The 17961-nt window shown below is 50.2% G+C and overlaps 1 long non-coding RNA gene across 2 annotated transcripts; it reads right to left on the bottom strand.

The window, feature by feature from the left end:
• Positions 1 to 2422: 2422 nt before the first annotated feature.
• On the bottom strand, positions 2423 to 17556 carry LOC102413272. 2 transcript variants are annotated; one of them, XR_006551254.2, is made up of 5 exons: positions 16225 to 17556; positions 7197 to 7381; positions 4754 to 4920; positions 4075 to 4245; positions 2423 to 2797 (listed from the first exon to the last, which is right to left on the bottom strand). It is a non-coding gene; the product is annotated as an uncharacterized LOC102413272 (long non-coding RNA). The 2 variants fall into 2 exon arrangements; XR_327898.4 differs by lacking the exon at positions 4754 to 4920 and having other exon boundaries at positions 16225 to 17546.
• Positions 17557 to 17961: the final 405 nt, after the last annotated feature.

The raw sequence follows: 17961 nt of genomic DNA, 5'->3' as shown, positions 1-17961 counted from the left end.
TCTTTTCACTGAGGCCGGAGAGACCCAAGGGGAAAGTGTGGCCTGGAAGCCTGTGCTCTCCTTGGCCAGCATTCCTAAATACCGTCCCTCTCCCAACTCTCCTCTCTTTCCTCAATTTTTTCATTTGTTTGTTTTCCAAATCTCTCACTCCCCTGGAGAGTGTGTGCTCCATGGAGAGAGCTTGATATGTCTCAGCCCTCCAGGAGGGACGGTCTCTGGTGCAGATGAGGTGTGCAGCTGGTGACCTGTCCCCATGCAAGTCTGTTCTTCCAGTTAAAGATTCAGTAGCAGTGGGAGCTGGGCCAGGCACTGGGTGCTGGCAAGAGGCTGGAAGAATGGATCTGTGGATCAGATGCCTCCTTTCTTTAGGGTCTTTGATTTATCTTTTCCGCTTTGTCACTCTTCTCTCCCAACCTTTTTTTTTTTTTTTAATTTATGTGGTTTCATCAGGTCTTAGTTGCAGCCCATGGGACCTTCATTGCCTCACATGGATCCTTCCCTGTGGTCCGTGGACTCTAGTTGAGATGTGTGGGCTGAGTTGCCCTGATGCATGGAAGATCCTGGTTCCTCGACCAGAGATTGAACCCATGTCCCTGACATTGCCAGGCAAATTCTTTTTTTTTTTAATTGATTGGTTTATTAATATGTTTGTTTTTGGCTGTGGGGTCTTTGTTGCCGTGCGCGGGCTTCCTCTAGTTGGGCAGGTGGGGGCTACTCCTGGCTGTGGTGTGCGGGCGTCTCCCTGCAGCGGCTGTTCTGGTGTTGGAGCATGGGCTGTAGGCGCATGGGCTGTAGGCGCATGGGCTTCCATATTTGCAGCACATGGGCTCAGTAGTTGCCGTTTGCATGGGCATGGTAGTTTTGGCACACTGGCTTAGTTGCCCCAGGGCATGTGGGATCTTCCTGGACCGGGAATCAAACCCATGTCCCCTGCATTGCAGGACAGATTCTTAACCACCGGACCACCAAGGAAGTCCCATCCCAGTCTTGGAATTTGAGTTCTCCTTGAATCTGCACAGCACACTGAGTTAGAAGACAGAGTTCCCCTTCCCCGTATCTATGGAGGGGGTGGGGTGGGGGCAAGGGAGGCCTGGTGTCCTGGCCAAGCACCTACCACAAACTGAGTGAGTGGCTTCCTCCTCCTGCTCCCGCTGGGAACACCAGCCCAGACTTCCGCACCACCCTTAATATATCAGGTAAGGGGACTGGTGATTGTCTTCCCAACCCTGCGCACAGGGACAAAGGCAACAGGAGACCCAGGAAGCAGAGGCCCACGGCGCCTTCTCCCCAAGATACCCAGGCCGGAGGGCTCCCATCCCCATAGCAAAGGGTCCAACTGCAAGGAGCTATTTGGAAGCTTCTGTGGTTGGGGCATGGGGTGCAGGGAGAGAGGGGTGACCGGAGATGATGCAGTTGCAGAGTGAGTGGGCTGATGGAGGTGAAGCCTATGGGTCAACACGCGTGGTAGATCGTCCACAACAACCGTGTGGCAGACACGGGCAAGGCTGTGGCGAATCTGGCCTCTCTTTCCCTCCCTGCTAACCACTGACAACCGGGGGAGGGGGACAAATCCATCTGGGAAGCAGGAGGTGAGGGGAGCCGGTGGGGCAGGGTTAGCACTCCCTGAGACCTGTGTCCTGTGAAAGGCAGTGGGGTCCTGGCGGGATATTTAGCCTTACGTCCCCTCTGCTGAATGGCTGGGAGCCCACGAGAGTCAGGGCAAAGGCATCCTGGAGACTTCAAGGAAAATTGCCTCTTTCCACAAGGAGGAGGAGAGGGCCAAGAGAGGGAAAGGCGCATGCGCAGTGTCTCAGAGCTTGAGGTTGCAGAGCTAATTTGCTGAGGGTTTTAGACATTTCCCATCATCTCCCAGGAGTATCTCCCCCAAACCCAGCAAATCATTCCCTATGTTACAGAGGGTGGCTTTGGGTGTGGGTTCTGATCAGCCCTGGCATCCAGCCTGCTATATAGTCACTCTACGTGGTAGAGGCAGGAGTAGATTTGGTCTGGACTCTGCTGCCAGCTCTCGGTATTACCCTGGGCAAGTCATGTCCCCTCTGCAGACCTGGTTTCCTCATCCGGGGTAATCACACCTGCCCTCTTGAGCTTCACAGCATCAGAGGCTGAAATGGGACCATTCTCTCTTTTCAGATATCTTTAACTTAATCACAGGCTAATTCTTGACCCAGGTGATGGGAGAGATTCTTAAATGTACCTATAAAACTTGGGAGCTCTGGGCTTTACTATTAAAAACATGCATAATTTTCCTGAGATGCCAGGAAAAACCCAAAGACCAGAGGGAGGGGTGGGGCCTAGGAGATGTCTTGAGCGACACACCATCAGGCCCAGGGCCCACCCTCAGCTGAGAAGCACTGCATTTTGATGGGTCCTAGAAGTAAAAAGAAGTTACACTTATCGAGTATTTTTTAGTGCTCTCGGTTCCATTCGTTTTATTTCGTTTGTGTCACTGCTTCACCGGTTACAACTGTTGACTTCACTTTGTGCACAAGGAGACTGATTCTTGGATCCAGGCAAGATGTCAGGCCACACGGTGCTGAGTGGCAGGGCCACAGTTTGGCGTCTCCAAAGCCCTGTTCTGTCACTTTCTGCCTCTGCCGCCCTTGATGCCCTGGCCAGAGTGGGTGCTGAAGAGACCTTTGGCGAGGGCTCCCTGTGGTCCCGGGATGACTTCCACCCTCGGGGAGGCAGGGCAGGGCTGGGGGAGGGCTGGATCCTGCCACAGGCTTTGCAGAGACTCCTTGGGCTTCCCTGGTGGCTCAGATGGTAAAGAATCCACCTGCAATGCAGGAGACCAGGGTTCAATCCCTGGGTCGGAAAGATCCCCAGGAGAACAGAATGGCTACCCACTCCAGTATCCTTGCCTGGAGAATTCCATGGACAGAGGAGCCTGGCAGGCTGCAGTCCATGGGGTCACAAAGAGTCGGACACGACTGAGCGACTAACCCTTTGTTCTTTCTTGACAGGCAGCGCTCAAACCACCCCCTCCTTTAGAAAGCCTCCCCACACCCGGCAGAGCTGCTCCTCACTGTACTCCCACGGCGCCTGGGCCTTTCTTAGCACATCCTGATGCTAATATGTTTATGCTATTGTAGTTTGTAGGGAATAAAGTTACAGTGGGGTTTCTCCTACATTCCCCTGCAAACTCCTTGAGGGCAAGGACTCATATGCTTTGCCTAAGGCACCTAGTAGAGGTCTTGTAAAGAGTAGCAGGTGATGAATGAGTATCTGTGGAATGAACTATTAAAAAGCATCATTCTTAAGACTGTCAAAAGTGATTTCACATACATTACCTTATTTACCCATTCATTCAAATTGATACACATTTGCTGAGCTTACAATCATATGATTAGATTTCCGCAGAGCCCAGGTACAAACACACGTTGGATGCGTGTTTGTGCACAAGGAGCTCAGGATGGCAGGGGTGGGGAGTGGGGAGTGGAGAGCAGGGGAACTGGTGAGGGCAAGAGACGAAAAAAAGACAAAACAACAAAAGCTGGAAACAGACAACTGCAACCTGTGCGGCTAGGAGTCAGCACAGATGCTGGCAAGGCTCCAGAGAAGGAGCCCCTGGCCCAGTCTGGGGGGTCAGGGAAAGTGTCCAAGGCAGAGGAAGCAGAGTCGGCTTTTGTGGGCCAGATAAAGGCAAGTAAGCCAAGTGACAGGGGTCAGAGGCAGCCGGGTGAGGGGGTTCGGAGGCAGCCAGGTGGAGCAGGATTCAGTCAAGCAGATGAAGGGGCGGTCAGACCTTGGGGCGGGGAGGGGGAGCTGGAGGCAGGTTTCAGGGCAATTGTACATGTCATTATGGCAGCTGTTTGGTGTGGAGAGGGGCGTTTGGGGGATCTAGGTGGACAGAAGGAAGGATGGAAATAACACCTTTATCTGAACGTGGAGTGCTTTGTGTTTCTCAAACTGCTTCCTCACCCACTATTTCAAAGTAGCCCAAAACAGCAGCCGCGGCAACTTCCCCTGTGCCGGCTTCTTCTCAGGGGGGTGTGCCTTTGCCACATCACCTCCCCTCTCTGGACGGGGACACTGAACCTCTAGAGAACTGACCTCTCCAGGTGGGTCTGGGAGTGTGCTGAGTCTGTCTGCTGGTGAGGACTCGGGAGCTCTGGGTGACGTGGATGATCTGGTCCTGGGACAAGGGGTCCACTTGGGAGTCGAACTCAGGCTTCTGGGCTCCTAGCCGTCCTGGACATTTCTTTGCCTCTCAGGACAAAATATCTGAACCAAAGCAGAGAACCGACTGTGAGTGGACATCAGGTCAATCTGCCTGTATTTCTCCACCAACGAGCTTCTGCCTCTGACACTGAAGAGGCCAGGACGTCCCTGCCGACTGCAGTGACCGGGGCTTCGAGGGGTGTGTTTGACCCAGTCAGCCAGCTGTCAGAAGTGCAGACGCCATTCCCTCTGTCCCAGGCACAAACTGCCTGAGTTGCTCCACTCCAGGCGTCCACTCTTGTTCCTTAGTTCAGTTCGCAAAGTTAGTCCGCTGATCCCAAGCCAACAGCGTCCCTGCACGCAGCTCTCGGGGGCTCTTTTGTCAGCAGGGGAGCAGGAGGCTTGCTGCGGCTCCCACCCTTCCTGCCCGTGGGACGCTCTGAGCCCCCGCTGACAGCCCCGACCCCGCCCTGCCACCTTCCCGGACACCGCAAGTGCCTGACGCTTTAGCCCGACACCCAGGCCAACCCGAACCCCTCGTGGCCCTCCCTGACATCTTTCTTGGTGATACCTGTTTGCCATGTCCCATGGTTCAGGCTCACAAATGCTCAGTCACTGAGGCAGGGAGCAGAGTAGACAGGTACTTGAATCACAGCATAAATGGATCTGATTTGACTCCCAGCCACTGCCAACAGCCTTGTGACGTGAATCAAGACTTGACCGTATCTCTCCGGTGTGCTGTGCAGAGATCATGATATCTGAATTGTGAGGCATCTAGTACTTCTACAACAAACTCTCAATAAATGGTGGATACTTAGCTATTAATAATGAAGTCTTTTCAAAGAATTTCTGTGAAACTGAATTTGAAAGTGGTTGGAAACTCCAGAGTGTTTCCCCTTCCCGACTAGAAACCCAGTGAAGCAGGGGCCTTGTCTTTTGTTCACGATGTCTGGTACATGGAAGGTTCTTAACGTATATATTTAATTTTGGATAAATGAATAAATCTACATTGTCCTCAATTCTAATTTTAGAATTCATTTTTAATATTAATTTTTCCTAATTATAAAAGTAATGCATGTTTCTAGGGACTTCCTTGGTGGTCCAGTGGTTAAGAATCTGCCTGCCAATGCAGGGGACTTGGGTTCAGTCCCTGATCTGGGAAGATCCCACGTGACATGGGGCAACTAAGCCCGAGAGCCACAAGTATTGAGCCTGAGCTCTAGAGCCTGTATGCAGCAGACACCGAAGCTCTCACGCCATAGCACCTGTGCTCCGAAAGAAAAGAAGCCGCCGCAACAAGAAACCCTTTCACTGCAAGCGGAGAAAGCCCGCACGAAGCAACGAAGACTCAGCACAGTCAAATAAATAAATAAATATTTTTAAAAGAAGTAATACATGCCTCACTGTAGAAAAATTGGTGTTTCTTAAAACTAAGAAAGCAAACTGTGATCTACTCTCTAGATATAGCCATGATTAATCTTTTCGTATATTTCCCTGTAGCCTTTTTTTCCTTACTTTTATGTTTCAAAATTTTTGAATTCTTTTTTAAGTCAATATAATAATGTTATTAAATAATCTTTACAGATATAATTTTCAGTGCTACATATATTATTCTGTGATATGACTGTATCATAATTTATGTAACCAATATGCAATAGTTGGATATTTAAGTTGTATCCATCTTTCACCATTCAGTTCAGTTCAGTTCAGTTGCTCAGTCGTGCTGGACTCTTTGCAACCCCATGGACTGCAGCATGCCAGGCTTCCCTGTCCATTACCAACTCCCGCAGTCCACCCAAACCCATGTCCGTTGAGTCAGTGATGCCATCCAACCATCTCATCCCCTGTCATCCCCTTCTCCTACTCCCCTCAATCTTTCCCAGTATCAGGATCTTTTCAAATGAGTCAGCCCTTCACATTAGGTGGCCAAAGAGTTGGAGTTTCCGCTTCAACATCAGTCCTTCCAATGAACACGCAGGACTGATCTCCTTCAGGATGGACTGGTTGGATCTCCTTGCAGTCCAAGGGACTCTCAAGAGTCTTCTCCAACACCACAGTTCAAAAGCATCAATTTTATGGTGCTCAGCTTTCTTTATAGTCCAACTCTCACATCCATACATGACCACTGGAAGAACCATAGCCTTGACTAGACGGACCTTTGTTGACCAAGTAATGTCTCTGCTTTTTAATATGCTGTCTAGGTTGGTCACAACTTTCCTTCTAAGGAGTAAGTGTCTTTTAATTTCATGGCTGCAATTACCATCTGCAGTGATTTTGGAGCCCCCCAAAATAAAGTCTGACACTGTTTCCACTGTTTCCCCATCTATCTGCCATGAATGATGGGACCAGATGCCATGATCTTAGTTTTCTGAATGTTGAGCTTTAAGCCAACATTTTCACTCTCCTCTCACTTTCATCAAGAGGCTCTTTAGTTCTTCTTCACTTTCTGCCATAAGGGTGGTGTCATCTGCATATCTGAGGTTATTGATAATTCTTCTGGCAATCTTGATTCCAGCTTGTGCTTCCTCCAGCCCAGCGTTTCTCATGATGTTCTCTGCATACAAGTTAAATAAGCAGGGTGACAACATACAGCCTTGACATACTCTTAAGTTTTAACGGTTGCTTCCTGACCTGCATACAGGTTTCTCAAGAGTCAGGTCAGGTGGTCTGGTATTCCCATCTCTTCCAGAATTTTCCACAGTTTATTGTGATCCACACAGTCAAAGGTTTTGGCATAGTCATGAAGCTGCAATGAATATCCTTCCCACATAAATCTTTGTGTATATCTCTGTATTAAGATTTTCTATGACAAATACGTTCTACAAAGTCAATTACTGGATCTAAGAGTGAATATTTTAAGGACCTTGATACACATATTGTTAAACGACTCTTCAGTGAGGTTGCACTAACCCACACTCCTCTCACTCTCAAGGCTTGAGAATTTTCACCATCAGAAAATTATTATTTAATATAAAATAATCTTTACTCAAGAGGAACCGAAACACAGAACTTACTTTATATGATGATGCTCTTGCCTTAGGCATACGTGGTACATTCAGTCACAGCGAGGCTTCGCCACCTTGGTACTATCGACATTTTTGCTGGAAAACTCTTTGTTGAGGGAGCTGTCCTGTGCATTGTAGGATGTGTTGCTGCAGTTATGATAGCCAAAAATGTCTCCAGACATTGCCAGTGTCCCCTGAGGAACAAATAAATCACCCCCGGTTGAGAACAATTGAATGGTATTATATTAATACTGTATTGGTTTCGAGTAACAGAAACCAACTCTATGCAAAAATGGCAACTTTGTTAGAACCTTACATTATTGCAGAACCCAAAGGTATAGATGCTACTGGATCTTCTTTTTTTAGGTCTGACTCCTTCTTTTCTCTTGTTGCCAACTGGCTTCCTCTGTATCCTTGCCTACATGGAGGAAAATGGCCAGCAACCAACATTTCTGAAATTTACAAACCCTCTTGCTCAGACAGTAAAAAATTCACCTGCAATGCAGGAGACCTGGGTTTGATCCCGGGGTCAGGAAGATCATCTGAAGAAGGGAACGGCAACCCACTCAAGTATCCTTGCCTGGAGAATTCCATGGACAGAGGAGCCTGGTAGGCTGCAGTCCTGATCACAAAGAACTGGACACAATTGAGTAACTAACATTTGTTTATGAGAAAGCCAGACCTTGCTGGGATCTCTGGGTTCTAAATCCAAATTCTCAGGGGAGAACTCTGAGTGGCCCAGCTAAGATGGACTTGCACTGCTGATCCAGTCACGGGCTGGGAGTCGGGGCTGCGGAGAGGCACCTGACACTTGGCAGTCTCGCTGGAACCAGTTTCTGGAAGAGGAGCTGCTGGGCAGCCGGCCCTCTTGGAGTCCCGTACAGCTGGTGGGTGTTTCCCAGGTGACACCCCAACTGCACACACTCCTGAGAGCTGGGCCTGCCTGTCCCCATCGGTGCCCCCTTGCAGCTCAGCCTGAACTTATAGGCCTGGTGGTAATGCTGCTGTGCCATCCAGGCTCTGGGTTCAGCCACATTCTGGGTGGAAGGGCCAGTTTCTCCATGACTGGCTCTCAGAGTTACCCAGGCAGGTCTAACCCAGCAAGCCCACTTTAGAGTCTGGCGTTTGCAACTCCATAACAGTGTTTAGGTGGGAAAACACTGCTGGTCCTCCTTCATAAAGCCGGCTTTGCAGTGTGTAGCCACTGAGAGACAGGAGGCCTGTACCATACGGGCACCACCCTGAGGGCTAGCCATCCAGCCTCTGCCTCCAAGAAGGAACAGGCTGGTGCATGGGCAGCACTGGGCACGAGACCCAGGCCCTGAGCACAGAGGCGTCACCCTCGGGTGCTAGAGCCACTGGCAAATAGCCGAAAGGAGGCTTCCTCCCCAGGTAAAGGTGAGCTCCATCCTCTTCTGAAAGCCTTTCCAGCTCACAGATGCCATTCCCGCCCTCACCATGCTGTGACCTTCGATAAGTTACCTCTCACCTCAACAGGGGCTTCCCTTTGGCTCAGCTGGTAAAGAATCTGCATGCAATGCGGGAGACCTGGGTTCAATCCCTGGGTTTGGGAGATCCCCTGGAGAAAAGGAAAGCTACCCACTCCAGTATTCTGGCCTGGAGAATCCCATGGACTGTATAGTCCAAGGGGTTGCAAAGAGTCGGACATGACGGAGCGACTTTCACTTCATTTCACTTCACTATCACTTCACCTCCGGGGGCAGTGTTTCCTCTGAGCCCTCCCTCCAGACCTGGAGCTAGCTCCAGATTTCTCCTCCTATATGATTATTTCAGATAAGTTTCACTAGAAACTCAGGAACTTGCAAGTGAGTTGTCTCTCTTACCCATATGTCTGTGGGCATGTTAATTAGCCTCTGGGCTTCAGTCTCAGCATCTGTAAAATGGGCACACTAGTGGCTTGCACTAATATGTGCAAGGCATCTGTGCCTGGCAGACAGCAGGTGTTCATCTGGTGTTTGCTCTGTGCACTCATGTCATGATGCGTCGGGCACTGAGCTGAGAGCTGAGCAGAGAGATGAGAACAGGACCAGCCCTTCTCGTCCTTATGGTGACTAGAGGAGGGAGGCTCCTGAGGCATGCTACGAAGCAATGCAGCACACCCAACTGGGGGGACACAAGTGTCCCTGGGACTGGGGCCCTTCCCAACACCTCCCATGGAGCTGAGGGGAAAGAGGTCAGGTAAGGCAGGACACAGGTCATACCCACTGTCTCTGGGTCTCAGCAGAGTAAAGAGTTCAAGGACTTACCTGCCCAAGGATCAGAAGAAGTGCACCGTTTCTCATCGTTCAGGCTCCTAGGGAACACTTTCAAGGGGAACAACCCTCCCCCACCTTTTTTTTTAAGTAATTCCCTGTATTTTCAGCCTAAGGCAATGGTTGGGTAGAGGGCCTGCAATGGGTGAAAGAGACCACACAGATCGTGCACAGCACGGAAAAGAGTCCATGTGAGATGCCTCAGAGTCCCTGGGCCTTTGCTTTCCCAGCCGCTAGGAGCAGGAGGGAAGCAGGGATTGCCCAGGGCCTGTCAGCTGTGGGACAGGTGAGCTCAGCTGAGGACCCTAGGGCTGGGCGAGGCACTCCCGTGCTGGGGAGGGGTCCGTGGCTGGAGCCCAGGAGGCACAGAGAGCCACTCTGAGCAGGAAGGACAGGAAACTCTGAGCAGAGACAAAACAAACCCAGAGCTGGGCCGGGCTGGGTCAGGTGGGGTGCGGGGAGCGCGGCAGGAGACGGAGGTGACTAGTGGGGACTTTGCCTTCTGGGGTCCAAGGCGTGACTTCCCTCAGCTGGTAACTGACTCTAACGAGTTAGAGTCTAGCACATTTGGCCCAGGCAGACGACTACAGAGCGGCCTGCTTCTCAGATGTGTGTATGTGCGGCGGGGAGCAGAAGAAAGAATCCCATCTTCATTAATAGGGTAGGGAGGTGAGATCTTACGCACACATGCATACGGCCAAGGGAAGCACATGAGGAAATGAAACCAGATTTGTGAGGTGGTAGACAGGCAGTTTGCTCATTTGTGGCCCTTCCCCCGTTCTTCTTCTCCGTATCAGGATGTGCCCTGCAGCCCTCTGTGCCTCCATCTCTGATGACGTCGGCATCCATGTCCGTTTTTATGTCGGCCGCCATCCATATTCATACCTACACCTACACTCACACCTGCACTCATGTATTTGTCGGGAAGCTCCCTTTCCCATGGTAGGATCTTTGTTTTCTTTACAGCTATTGATGCTGGGCTGCTGTGGCCTGTCTCTCCTTCTTACCCTCTGCTTTCGCTTCCTGCTTGTTCGCCTCCCTCCCCTCCCAGCTGGGGCCACAGTTCCCCGTCCCTCAAGCATCTGCCTCCTCCATGCCCTCTCTCAGTCCGCCAAACCCTCTCTACCTAAACTTTGGGCCCTGAAGTCTGACCACGTTTTTTTTTTTTTTTTCTCAAGAAGGCAGAGCCCCAGCTGCTGCCTGAATGTTGATGGGAAGAAGGCACAGCTTCGGGCCTCGGGGTGTGGCTGGGCTGCACAAGACGGACCCTGTGTAATCTTTGCTCCTGTTTCTGTCTTTTCATGTGGCCCTGGGCAATCTCTCCACTATCCTGGCTCGAACCATCTTTTCTATGTGGATGCCTCCCTCTTCTCTGAACTTCAGAGCCATACATTTTTAATTTTTTAAAGTTTTTAATTGAAGTATAGTTATTTACAATGTTGTGTTGATTTCTGCTATACAGCAAAATAATTCAGTTGCACATATGTTTATGTACATACACAAAGTATATACATCCTTTTAAAAATATATTCTTTTCCGTCATGGTATTTCATAGGACACTGAATATAGTTCTCAGTAGGACCTCATTGTTTTCAGAACTACAAACTTAAGTGCCTACTGAATACCCCACCAGTCCAGTATCTGGATATACCCCAATTTATCCATTCGCCTATTGAAGGGCATCTTGTTAGCTTACAAGTTTGGGCAATTATGGATAAAGCCGCTATAAACATCCGTGTGCAGATCTCTGTGTAACTACAAGTTTTTAACTCCTTTGGGTACAAAGTAATGCAGTTGCTGGATCACATGGTAGGAACTCAGTTTTGTAAGAAACTGCCAAATTGCCTATTTTTGCATTCTTACAGCAATGAACCAGAATTCCTATTACTTTGCATCCTTGCCAGCATTTGGTGTTGTCAGTATTTTGGATTTTTTCCATTCTGATGTGTAGTGTGTTGGAGAAGGCAACAGCACCCCACTCCAGTACTCTTGCCTGGAAAATCCCATGGATGGAGGAGCCTGGTAGGCTGCAGTCCATGGGGTCACTAAGAGTCAAACACGACTGAGCAACTTCACTTTCACTTTTCACTTTCATGCATTGGAGAAAGAAATGGCAACCCACTCTGGTATTCTTGCCTGGAGAATCCTAGGGACATGGGAGCCTGGTGGGCTGCCGTCTATGGGGTTGCACAGAGTCGGACACGACTGAAGCAACTTAGCAGCAGCAGCAGGAATGTGTAGTGTGTAGTGGTATTTCTGTGTTTTAATTAACATTTTCCTGATGACATATGACATCGAGTATCTTTTTTAAAAGATTTTTTTATTTGGCCATGTGCCATAGCACACAGGATCTTAGTTCCCCGACCAGGGATTGAATCCATGTGCCCTGCACCGGACGCCCTGAGTCGTAACCACTGGGCCACCAGGGAATTCCCTACAGTATCTTTTAGTGTACTTATTTGCCATCTGAATATCTTCTTTGCTGTCTGTTTAGATATTTTGCCCGTCTTTTAATTGGATTATTTTTTAGTGTTGAGTTTTAAGAGTTTTTTGCATATTTTGGATAACAGTCCATTATGAGATATATCTTTTGCAAATAATTTCTTCCAGTTTTTAGCTTGACTTCTCATTCTCTGGATATGTCTTGCACAGGACAGTTTATATTTTTTCATCAAGTCCAGCTTCCCAGTTCTTCTTTCATGACTCATACTTTCCACATTGTCTAATTTTACGTGACGCATACCAAGGTCTCCTGACTCCTGACCCCAGGTTCTTCACCTGCTCCCTGCTCCTCCCTTTGAAAACTTGCCAACTCAGGCCTTTTGCTTCCTCAGATGCGCTCCCCCCTCAGCCTGCCTGCAGCTCCCTCCTCCCTCAGCTGTTCCTCCAGCCAACTCCTACCATCCAGCTGAGTCAGCTCAGTGTGGCTTCCTGGGGGTGGGGGTGGAGCTCAGCTCAGGTGACCCCCGATTACATCTCTCAGTGTGGCTTCCTTAGAGGGGAGCCCAGCTCGGGTGACCCCCATTACATCTCTCAGTGGGGGGAGCTCAGCTCAGGTGACACCCCCATTACATCTCTCAGTGTGGCTTCCTCAGGGGGGAGCCCAGCTCGGGTGTCCCCCTTTACATCTCTCAGTGCAGCTTCCTCGGGGGGAGCCCAGCTCGGGTGCCCCCCTTTACATCTCTCAGTGCGGCTTCCTCGGGGGGAGCCCAGCTCGGGTGCCCCCCTTTACATCTCTCAGTGCGGCTTCCTCGGGGGAGCCCAGCTCGGGTGCCCCCCTTTACATCTCTCAGTGCGGCTTCCTCGGGGGGAGCCCAGCTCGGGTGACCCCCATTACATCTCTCAGTGCGGCTTCCTCGGGGGGAGCCCAGCTCGGGTGACCCCCATTACATCTCTCAGTGCGGCTTCCTCGGGGGGAGCCCAGCTCGGGTGCCCCCCTTACATCTCTCAGCCCCTGTGCCTGCACCTGTCACAGTCAGAGGCAGCTCCCTGCTGAAGTCCATGAAGGCAGGCAGAATTTCTCTGCTTGATCACTGTTTATCTCTAGCGATAGGGGCATGGTTTGAACACAGTTATGATTATTATTTGAATCACAAACGCATCTATAGTACTATGTGCCAGAAACCCTCCAAAGCAAGTAACGTATTTAATTCATCTGCTGTCTGCAATAACTGTCAATTATTGATTCTGAGGTACAGTTTGTCTGCAATCACAGAACTAGCAAGGGGAATAGTTGGAGTCAAACCCAGAATACTGGCTTCAAAGTCAGTATCCTTTATTATACTGGATTGCCTCTCAAGTTCTCTACATCTTTGCTGAATGAATGAGTATGTCAGAGGGAAAGAGAAGGAGACAACTAGGAAATAGTGTGGGAGACCAGGTGGTTAAAGATCAGAGTGAATGAAACAAGCATTTGCCTTGTAGGGCTCCTCAATGGTTGTTGACTGACTGATGAACAGACTCCGGGAGAGAGATGTTACTCTGTCCCAGCCCCCACTTCCTTCTGGGGTGAGCAGCACCCGCAGATAATTGGCGGGGCAAAGCCTGAGTTCTCTGTGAGGGGCTGTCGGAAGGCTGCCACAGGCACATTAGTACTGAGCTGCCTTGGGGAGAGACAGCCTAAGCCGGAGATAATTACGGCTGAGATGTCTAGGACATCAGTTAAAAAGATCCCATCAGTCATCTGGCTCAGCCACAGCTCTTTTAAGGGAAGATAGTGGAGCGTCCAAGAGGCCCCAAGGTCATTGCCCTGTTCCTCACCTGACCCAGTCCTGACCACACCTGGGTCTCTGCAGTTGCAGATACTTGGGGACTCCTTCCTCTCACACCTTCCCCTACCTTCCCCAGTCACCCTGTGTCAGAAAAGCTTGCTATCCAGTTGTCATGTATGAAAGTGATCCCCCAGGTGCTGAAAATATAATGGAGCAGTGTTCAGGAATGCTCTGCCCCTCCCTGGGGAACACATGGATGTCATCCCTGCAATCCACAGCACGGGTTCCCTGAGCTAACTTGTTCTTTCCAGGAGCCAAGCCATTTCTGTGGTCCCCGCTCTTTAAGAGAGGCACTGTTCATATGGCAGAGAGGGACTTGGGGTCCTCCAGAGAGAGAACGAAGCTTGACAGAGACCAGAGGCACAGAGAAGGTTCCGACCCACAAAGAATCTCTCGCAAAGCCAGAAGCCTCCTGAGAAGACGGTGTCCAGTGTGGAGGCTGCTGGGCACCTAGAAAGCCAGAGCCAAGATGGTGGCCAGGACCCCCAGGAAAGGGCGGGAATCCCAGAAACAACCTGGATTCCTGCTTCCTGGAGGCGCGAGGAAGGCGTGGCCAGGCTGGTGGGGGGCGGTCTAAAAGGCACGGGCCAATCAGGAGGCCAGAGGGGAACGGGCCCTCCTCCCCCGGGGCCGATGGCTCTGAGACCCAGGGTAGAAGGCGAACAGACGGCAACTCAGCCCGATCGCCAGCTCCAAGACGGGCTCTGCAGGGCCAGAGGCGCCCCGATCCGGAGCACAGGGGCTGCCTTCGAGCTTCTGTGGGGTTCCCTGGACCCGCTCCGCAGACGACTGGGCAAGCAGATAGAACTGGAGATCTCGAGTGGCCTGGGCAGTGCCAACCCATCTAGCCGCCTTTTTTACAGTTCAGTCAGAACTTGGTAATATGTCAGTCACTTCATTGTGTTGGGTATTTCGGAGGGATTCTCTTTTTTCTTTTTTAAAAAATCCCTTTTTAAAACTTTCTCTTATTATGTTAAGGGAAAGAAGCCATTTATACATTGAAGTCATTTATATGAAGTTCAAGAACTGGCAAAATCAAATTATGGTGATAGAAAATAGAATAATGGTTGCTTCTGGTAGGAACTTTCTGGGGTGTTGGGAATATTTCATATCTTGATTTAGATATTGGTTACATGGTTGTATACATTTGTCTAAGCCTATTGAACTGTACACTTAAGATCTGTGCACTTTACTGAACATAAATTATATCTCAAACAATAAGAAAAATAACCTTGCCTTGCTGTTCTTACCAGGAGAGAATGTTCCCACTCTTCTTCGCTGGAGCTGGGTATTATTGTAGAAAGCACATTGACTTTGGAGTCAGGCAGTCTCTAGTTCTAGTTCTAGTTCTATATAGGCTATGGCTATCATTGTGACTTTGGACAAGCTGATCTCTGGTTTCCTAATCTTCAAAATGGGCTGAGAAATTGTTTTGATCACTAAAAGAGCCATCCAGTCATACAGCAAAGTGCCTGGTATATAACTGGTGTCTAACGCCATCTTGTTTCCCTGCTTGCTTCTCTCGACCTTTAGAGGTACCTTCCTCATTCCCACACACCAGTCTCAGCACACATGTAATTCAAACGTGTCTCAACTACAGGGCACATCTCTGGCGCTCACAGACCTCTGTGGTTGTCTATTGAGTAGTCAGACTTCAAGTATGGAATCTGCAAATGCCGAGTCTCCTGGGTGGCTATATTTTCACCTTTCTGCTTTCCGCCCCACCCCACACCTAGGCTTTCAGAGCTTGAGGGCGAGGCCTGGGTCTTGCTAAGCTCCGTGTCGCCCCAGCTCTAACAAGCTCTCAGCCAACGTTTGAGCAGTGAGTAAGTTACTCACTAACTAATAATAACTAGTAAGTAAAGTAGCACACGCATAACTGAATGAATGTGTGAAAGAATGCATACGCCAGTGAGTGACTCTCTTAGGGAGATACTGGGGCGATAGGTGAATGGTCAGTCCGAGGCTGGGGAGATGTGACTGAATGAAAGGATGCGGTTTCCTTTCTTGCTCAGAGTTGTGGGGTGGTGGCAGCCCAAGTGGCCCAGCCCCAGAGCCTCCGGCAGCCGTCCTGCAGGTTTCTCTGTCTGCCCTTCCCACCATGCCCCGCGCCCCGAGGACAGTGGCGCTGAGAGAGCAGGAGGCAGGGTGCGCCTGGGGGGCAGGGAGCTGTGTCCATGCTGCCCCCTCCCCTGACACCCCTGCCACAGCAGGGAGGGCCTCTCCTCCCCCGATGCCATGTCCCCAAGCAGACGTCTCTCCTGTCTTGTCAGCAGCAGAGCGGCTGTCAGGAGTTTGCATTATTTATCTGCTCAGTAACATTTACTGGGATTTAGTGTTTAATAACTGTCACACCAATATATCTTTTCTTAATCCCTTCAGATCTGCTGCTGTAGCAATTTTAAATATTTATCAACAGTGTTCGTGTGTTCACTGGTTGGGTTGCAAATTTTTTTGTAATTAAAGATTTAGAAGACACTGCTCGAGACTTACCAAGGATCGGTAGAGATCACAGGGCGAGGGGAAGAGAGATCTGGTCTTGGAATCTGTTGCTTGGAATCCGAAGCGAAGGTGGAGGCTCACCCCTGGTCCCCACGGCCCCCTCCCGCCCCCTCTCACACAGCCTGGGCAGCGCTCCAGCCAGAGGGTCTGGCGGTGAGACCCGGCCCCGCGTGGCCCTGCCTTCCTCTGCAGCCCTGCCTGCGCCAGCCTCAGTCTTGGACTAGGTCTTGGGACAGCAGGGAGCAAGACTGAAAAGGCTGCTCCCGACACGGTGGAGACAGACGACAAACATGTCAGCTCATTTAAAAAAAAAAAATCATTTTGGATTTTGAAAAATGCTGTAAGAAGAACAAAAAGATAATGGCTGAAGGTTAGTGTCAGGGTTCTTTATTGTAAGCCAAAGAAATGACTCAGCCAAAAGGAAATTTCTGGACAGATAAGAGGAGGATAAGACAGGATCAAAGGACAGAGTGAAAGGGAGAGAGAATAAGGGAAGGCACAGGAAGCAGGGTTATTTTGTGGCCCCAGTAGACTGTCTCTTCAGGGGTAGACGTGGGGAGAAAGTTCCCCGGAGCAGTCACAACACAGGAACAGAAGGTCCACAGCTCTCTCACTAGGGGAGACCAGGGTGCCTTAGCTGACAACTTCACCAGGACTGGATCTACTAGGGGAGGGGTGGCTGTCCAAAACCAAAGCCCAGTGATGCTGTAGAAGGAAGGATTATAGGTAAGGGGCACAGAAGGCCCGTCTGAGGAAATGAACTGAAACTGCAGCAGTGAGAAAGAGCCAGACCCGAGGAGAGCTGCGGGGGAGGGGCACGGGTACCAAGCCCTGAGGTGGGAAGGGTCTCCATGGAGCCGCACGGGTCGGGGTGGCTTGCCCTGTGGTCCCTCTCAGACTGGCCTGCGGAGTGGGCCCATCGCCAGTCCTCAGAGGCTCCCTGGGCCGTGTTATGGGACCAGAATTCTGTTCATTCCAGATGGAATGGAATAGAAGGCCCAGGCCCAAGGCGTTCTCTGGCTCCTGTGACAGGGACACCAGTGAGCCTGGAGCTTTGGTCAAGGCATGTATCTGGAGGCCTGTGGTGGACCAGGCTCTGTGTTAGGGTCGGTATACTAAGGATGCACACGATACAGATGCAGCCCTCAGAGCACTCACTCTTGTGGGGCGGATACAGGCAGGTCATGGGATAGAAGCAGGATGGTGAGAGAAGTAACCTTGGAGCATGGATTTAAAACCATTCTTTCTTTTCTAAGCTGTGTGTTTAGTGCTTTAAATTCCTCATAGTACTGTTTTAGCAGCATCCTGATGATTATTTTTAGTTTCTCTAAGCCTCTGTTTCTTTTATGTACGAAAGAAAGTGAAAATGAAAGTGAAAATTGCTCAGTCGTGTCCAACTCTTTGCGACCCCATGGACTGTAGTCCATGGAATTCTCTAGGCCAGAATACTGGAGTGGGTAGCCTTTCCCTTCTCCAGGGGATCTTCCCAACCCAGGGATTGAACCCAGGTCTCCTGCATTGCAGGCGGATTCTTTACCAGCTGAGCCACAAGGGAAGCCCAAGAATACTAGAGGGGGTAGCCTATCCCTTCTCCAGTGGATTTTCCTGACCCAGGAACTGGGGTCTCCTGAATTGCAGGTAGATCCTTTACCAACTGAGCTATCAGGGAAGTCCTTTCTTTATGTATAAAATGGGAATAATAATAGTACTCTATTAATATGGAATTTT

This window comes from Bubalus bubalis, chromosome 5, assembly GCF_019923935.1.
Source record: "Bubalus bubalis isolate 160015118507 breed Murrah chromosome 5, NDDB_SH_1, whole genome shotgun sequence".
Lineage (NCBI taxonomy): Eukaryota > Metazoa > Chordata > Mammalia > Artiodactyla > Bovidae > Bubalus > Bubalus bubalis.
This window is presented reverse-complemented; position numbering and strand designations above follow the sequence as displayed.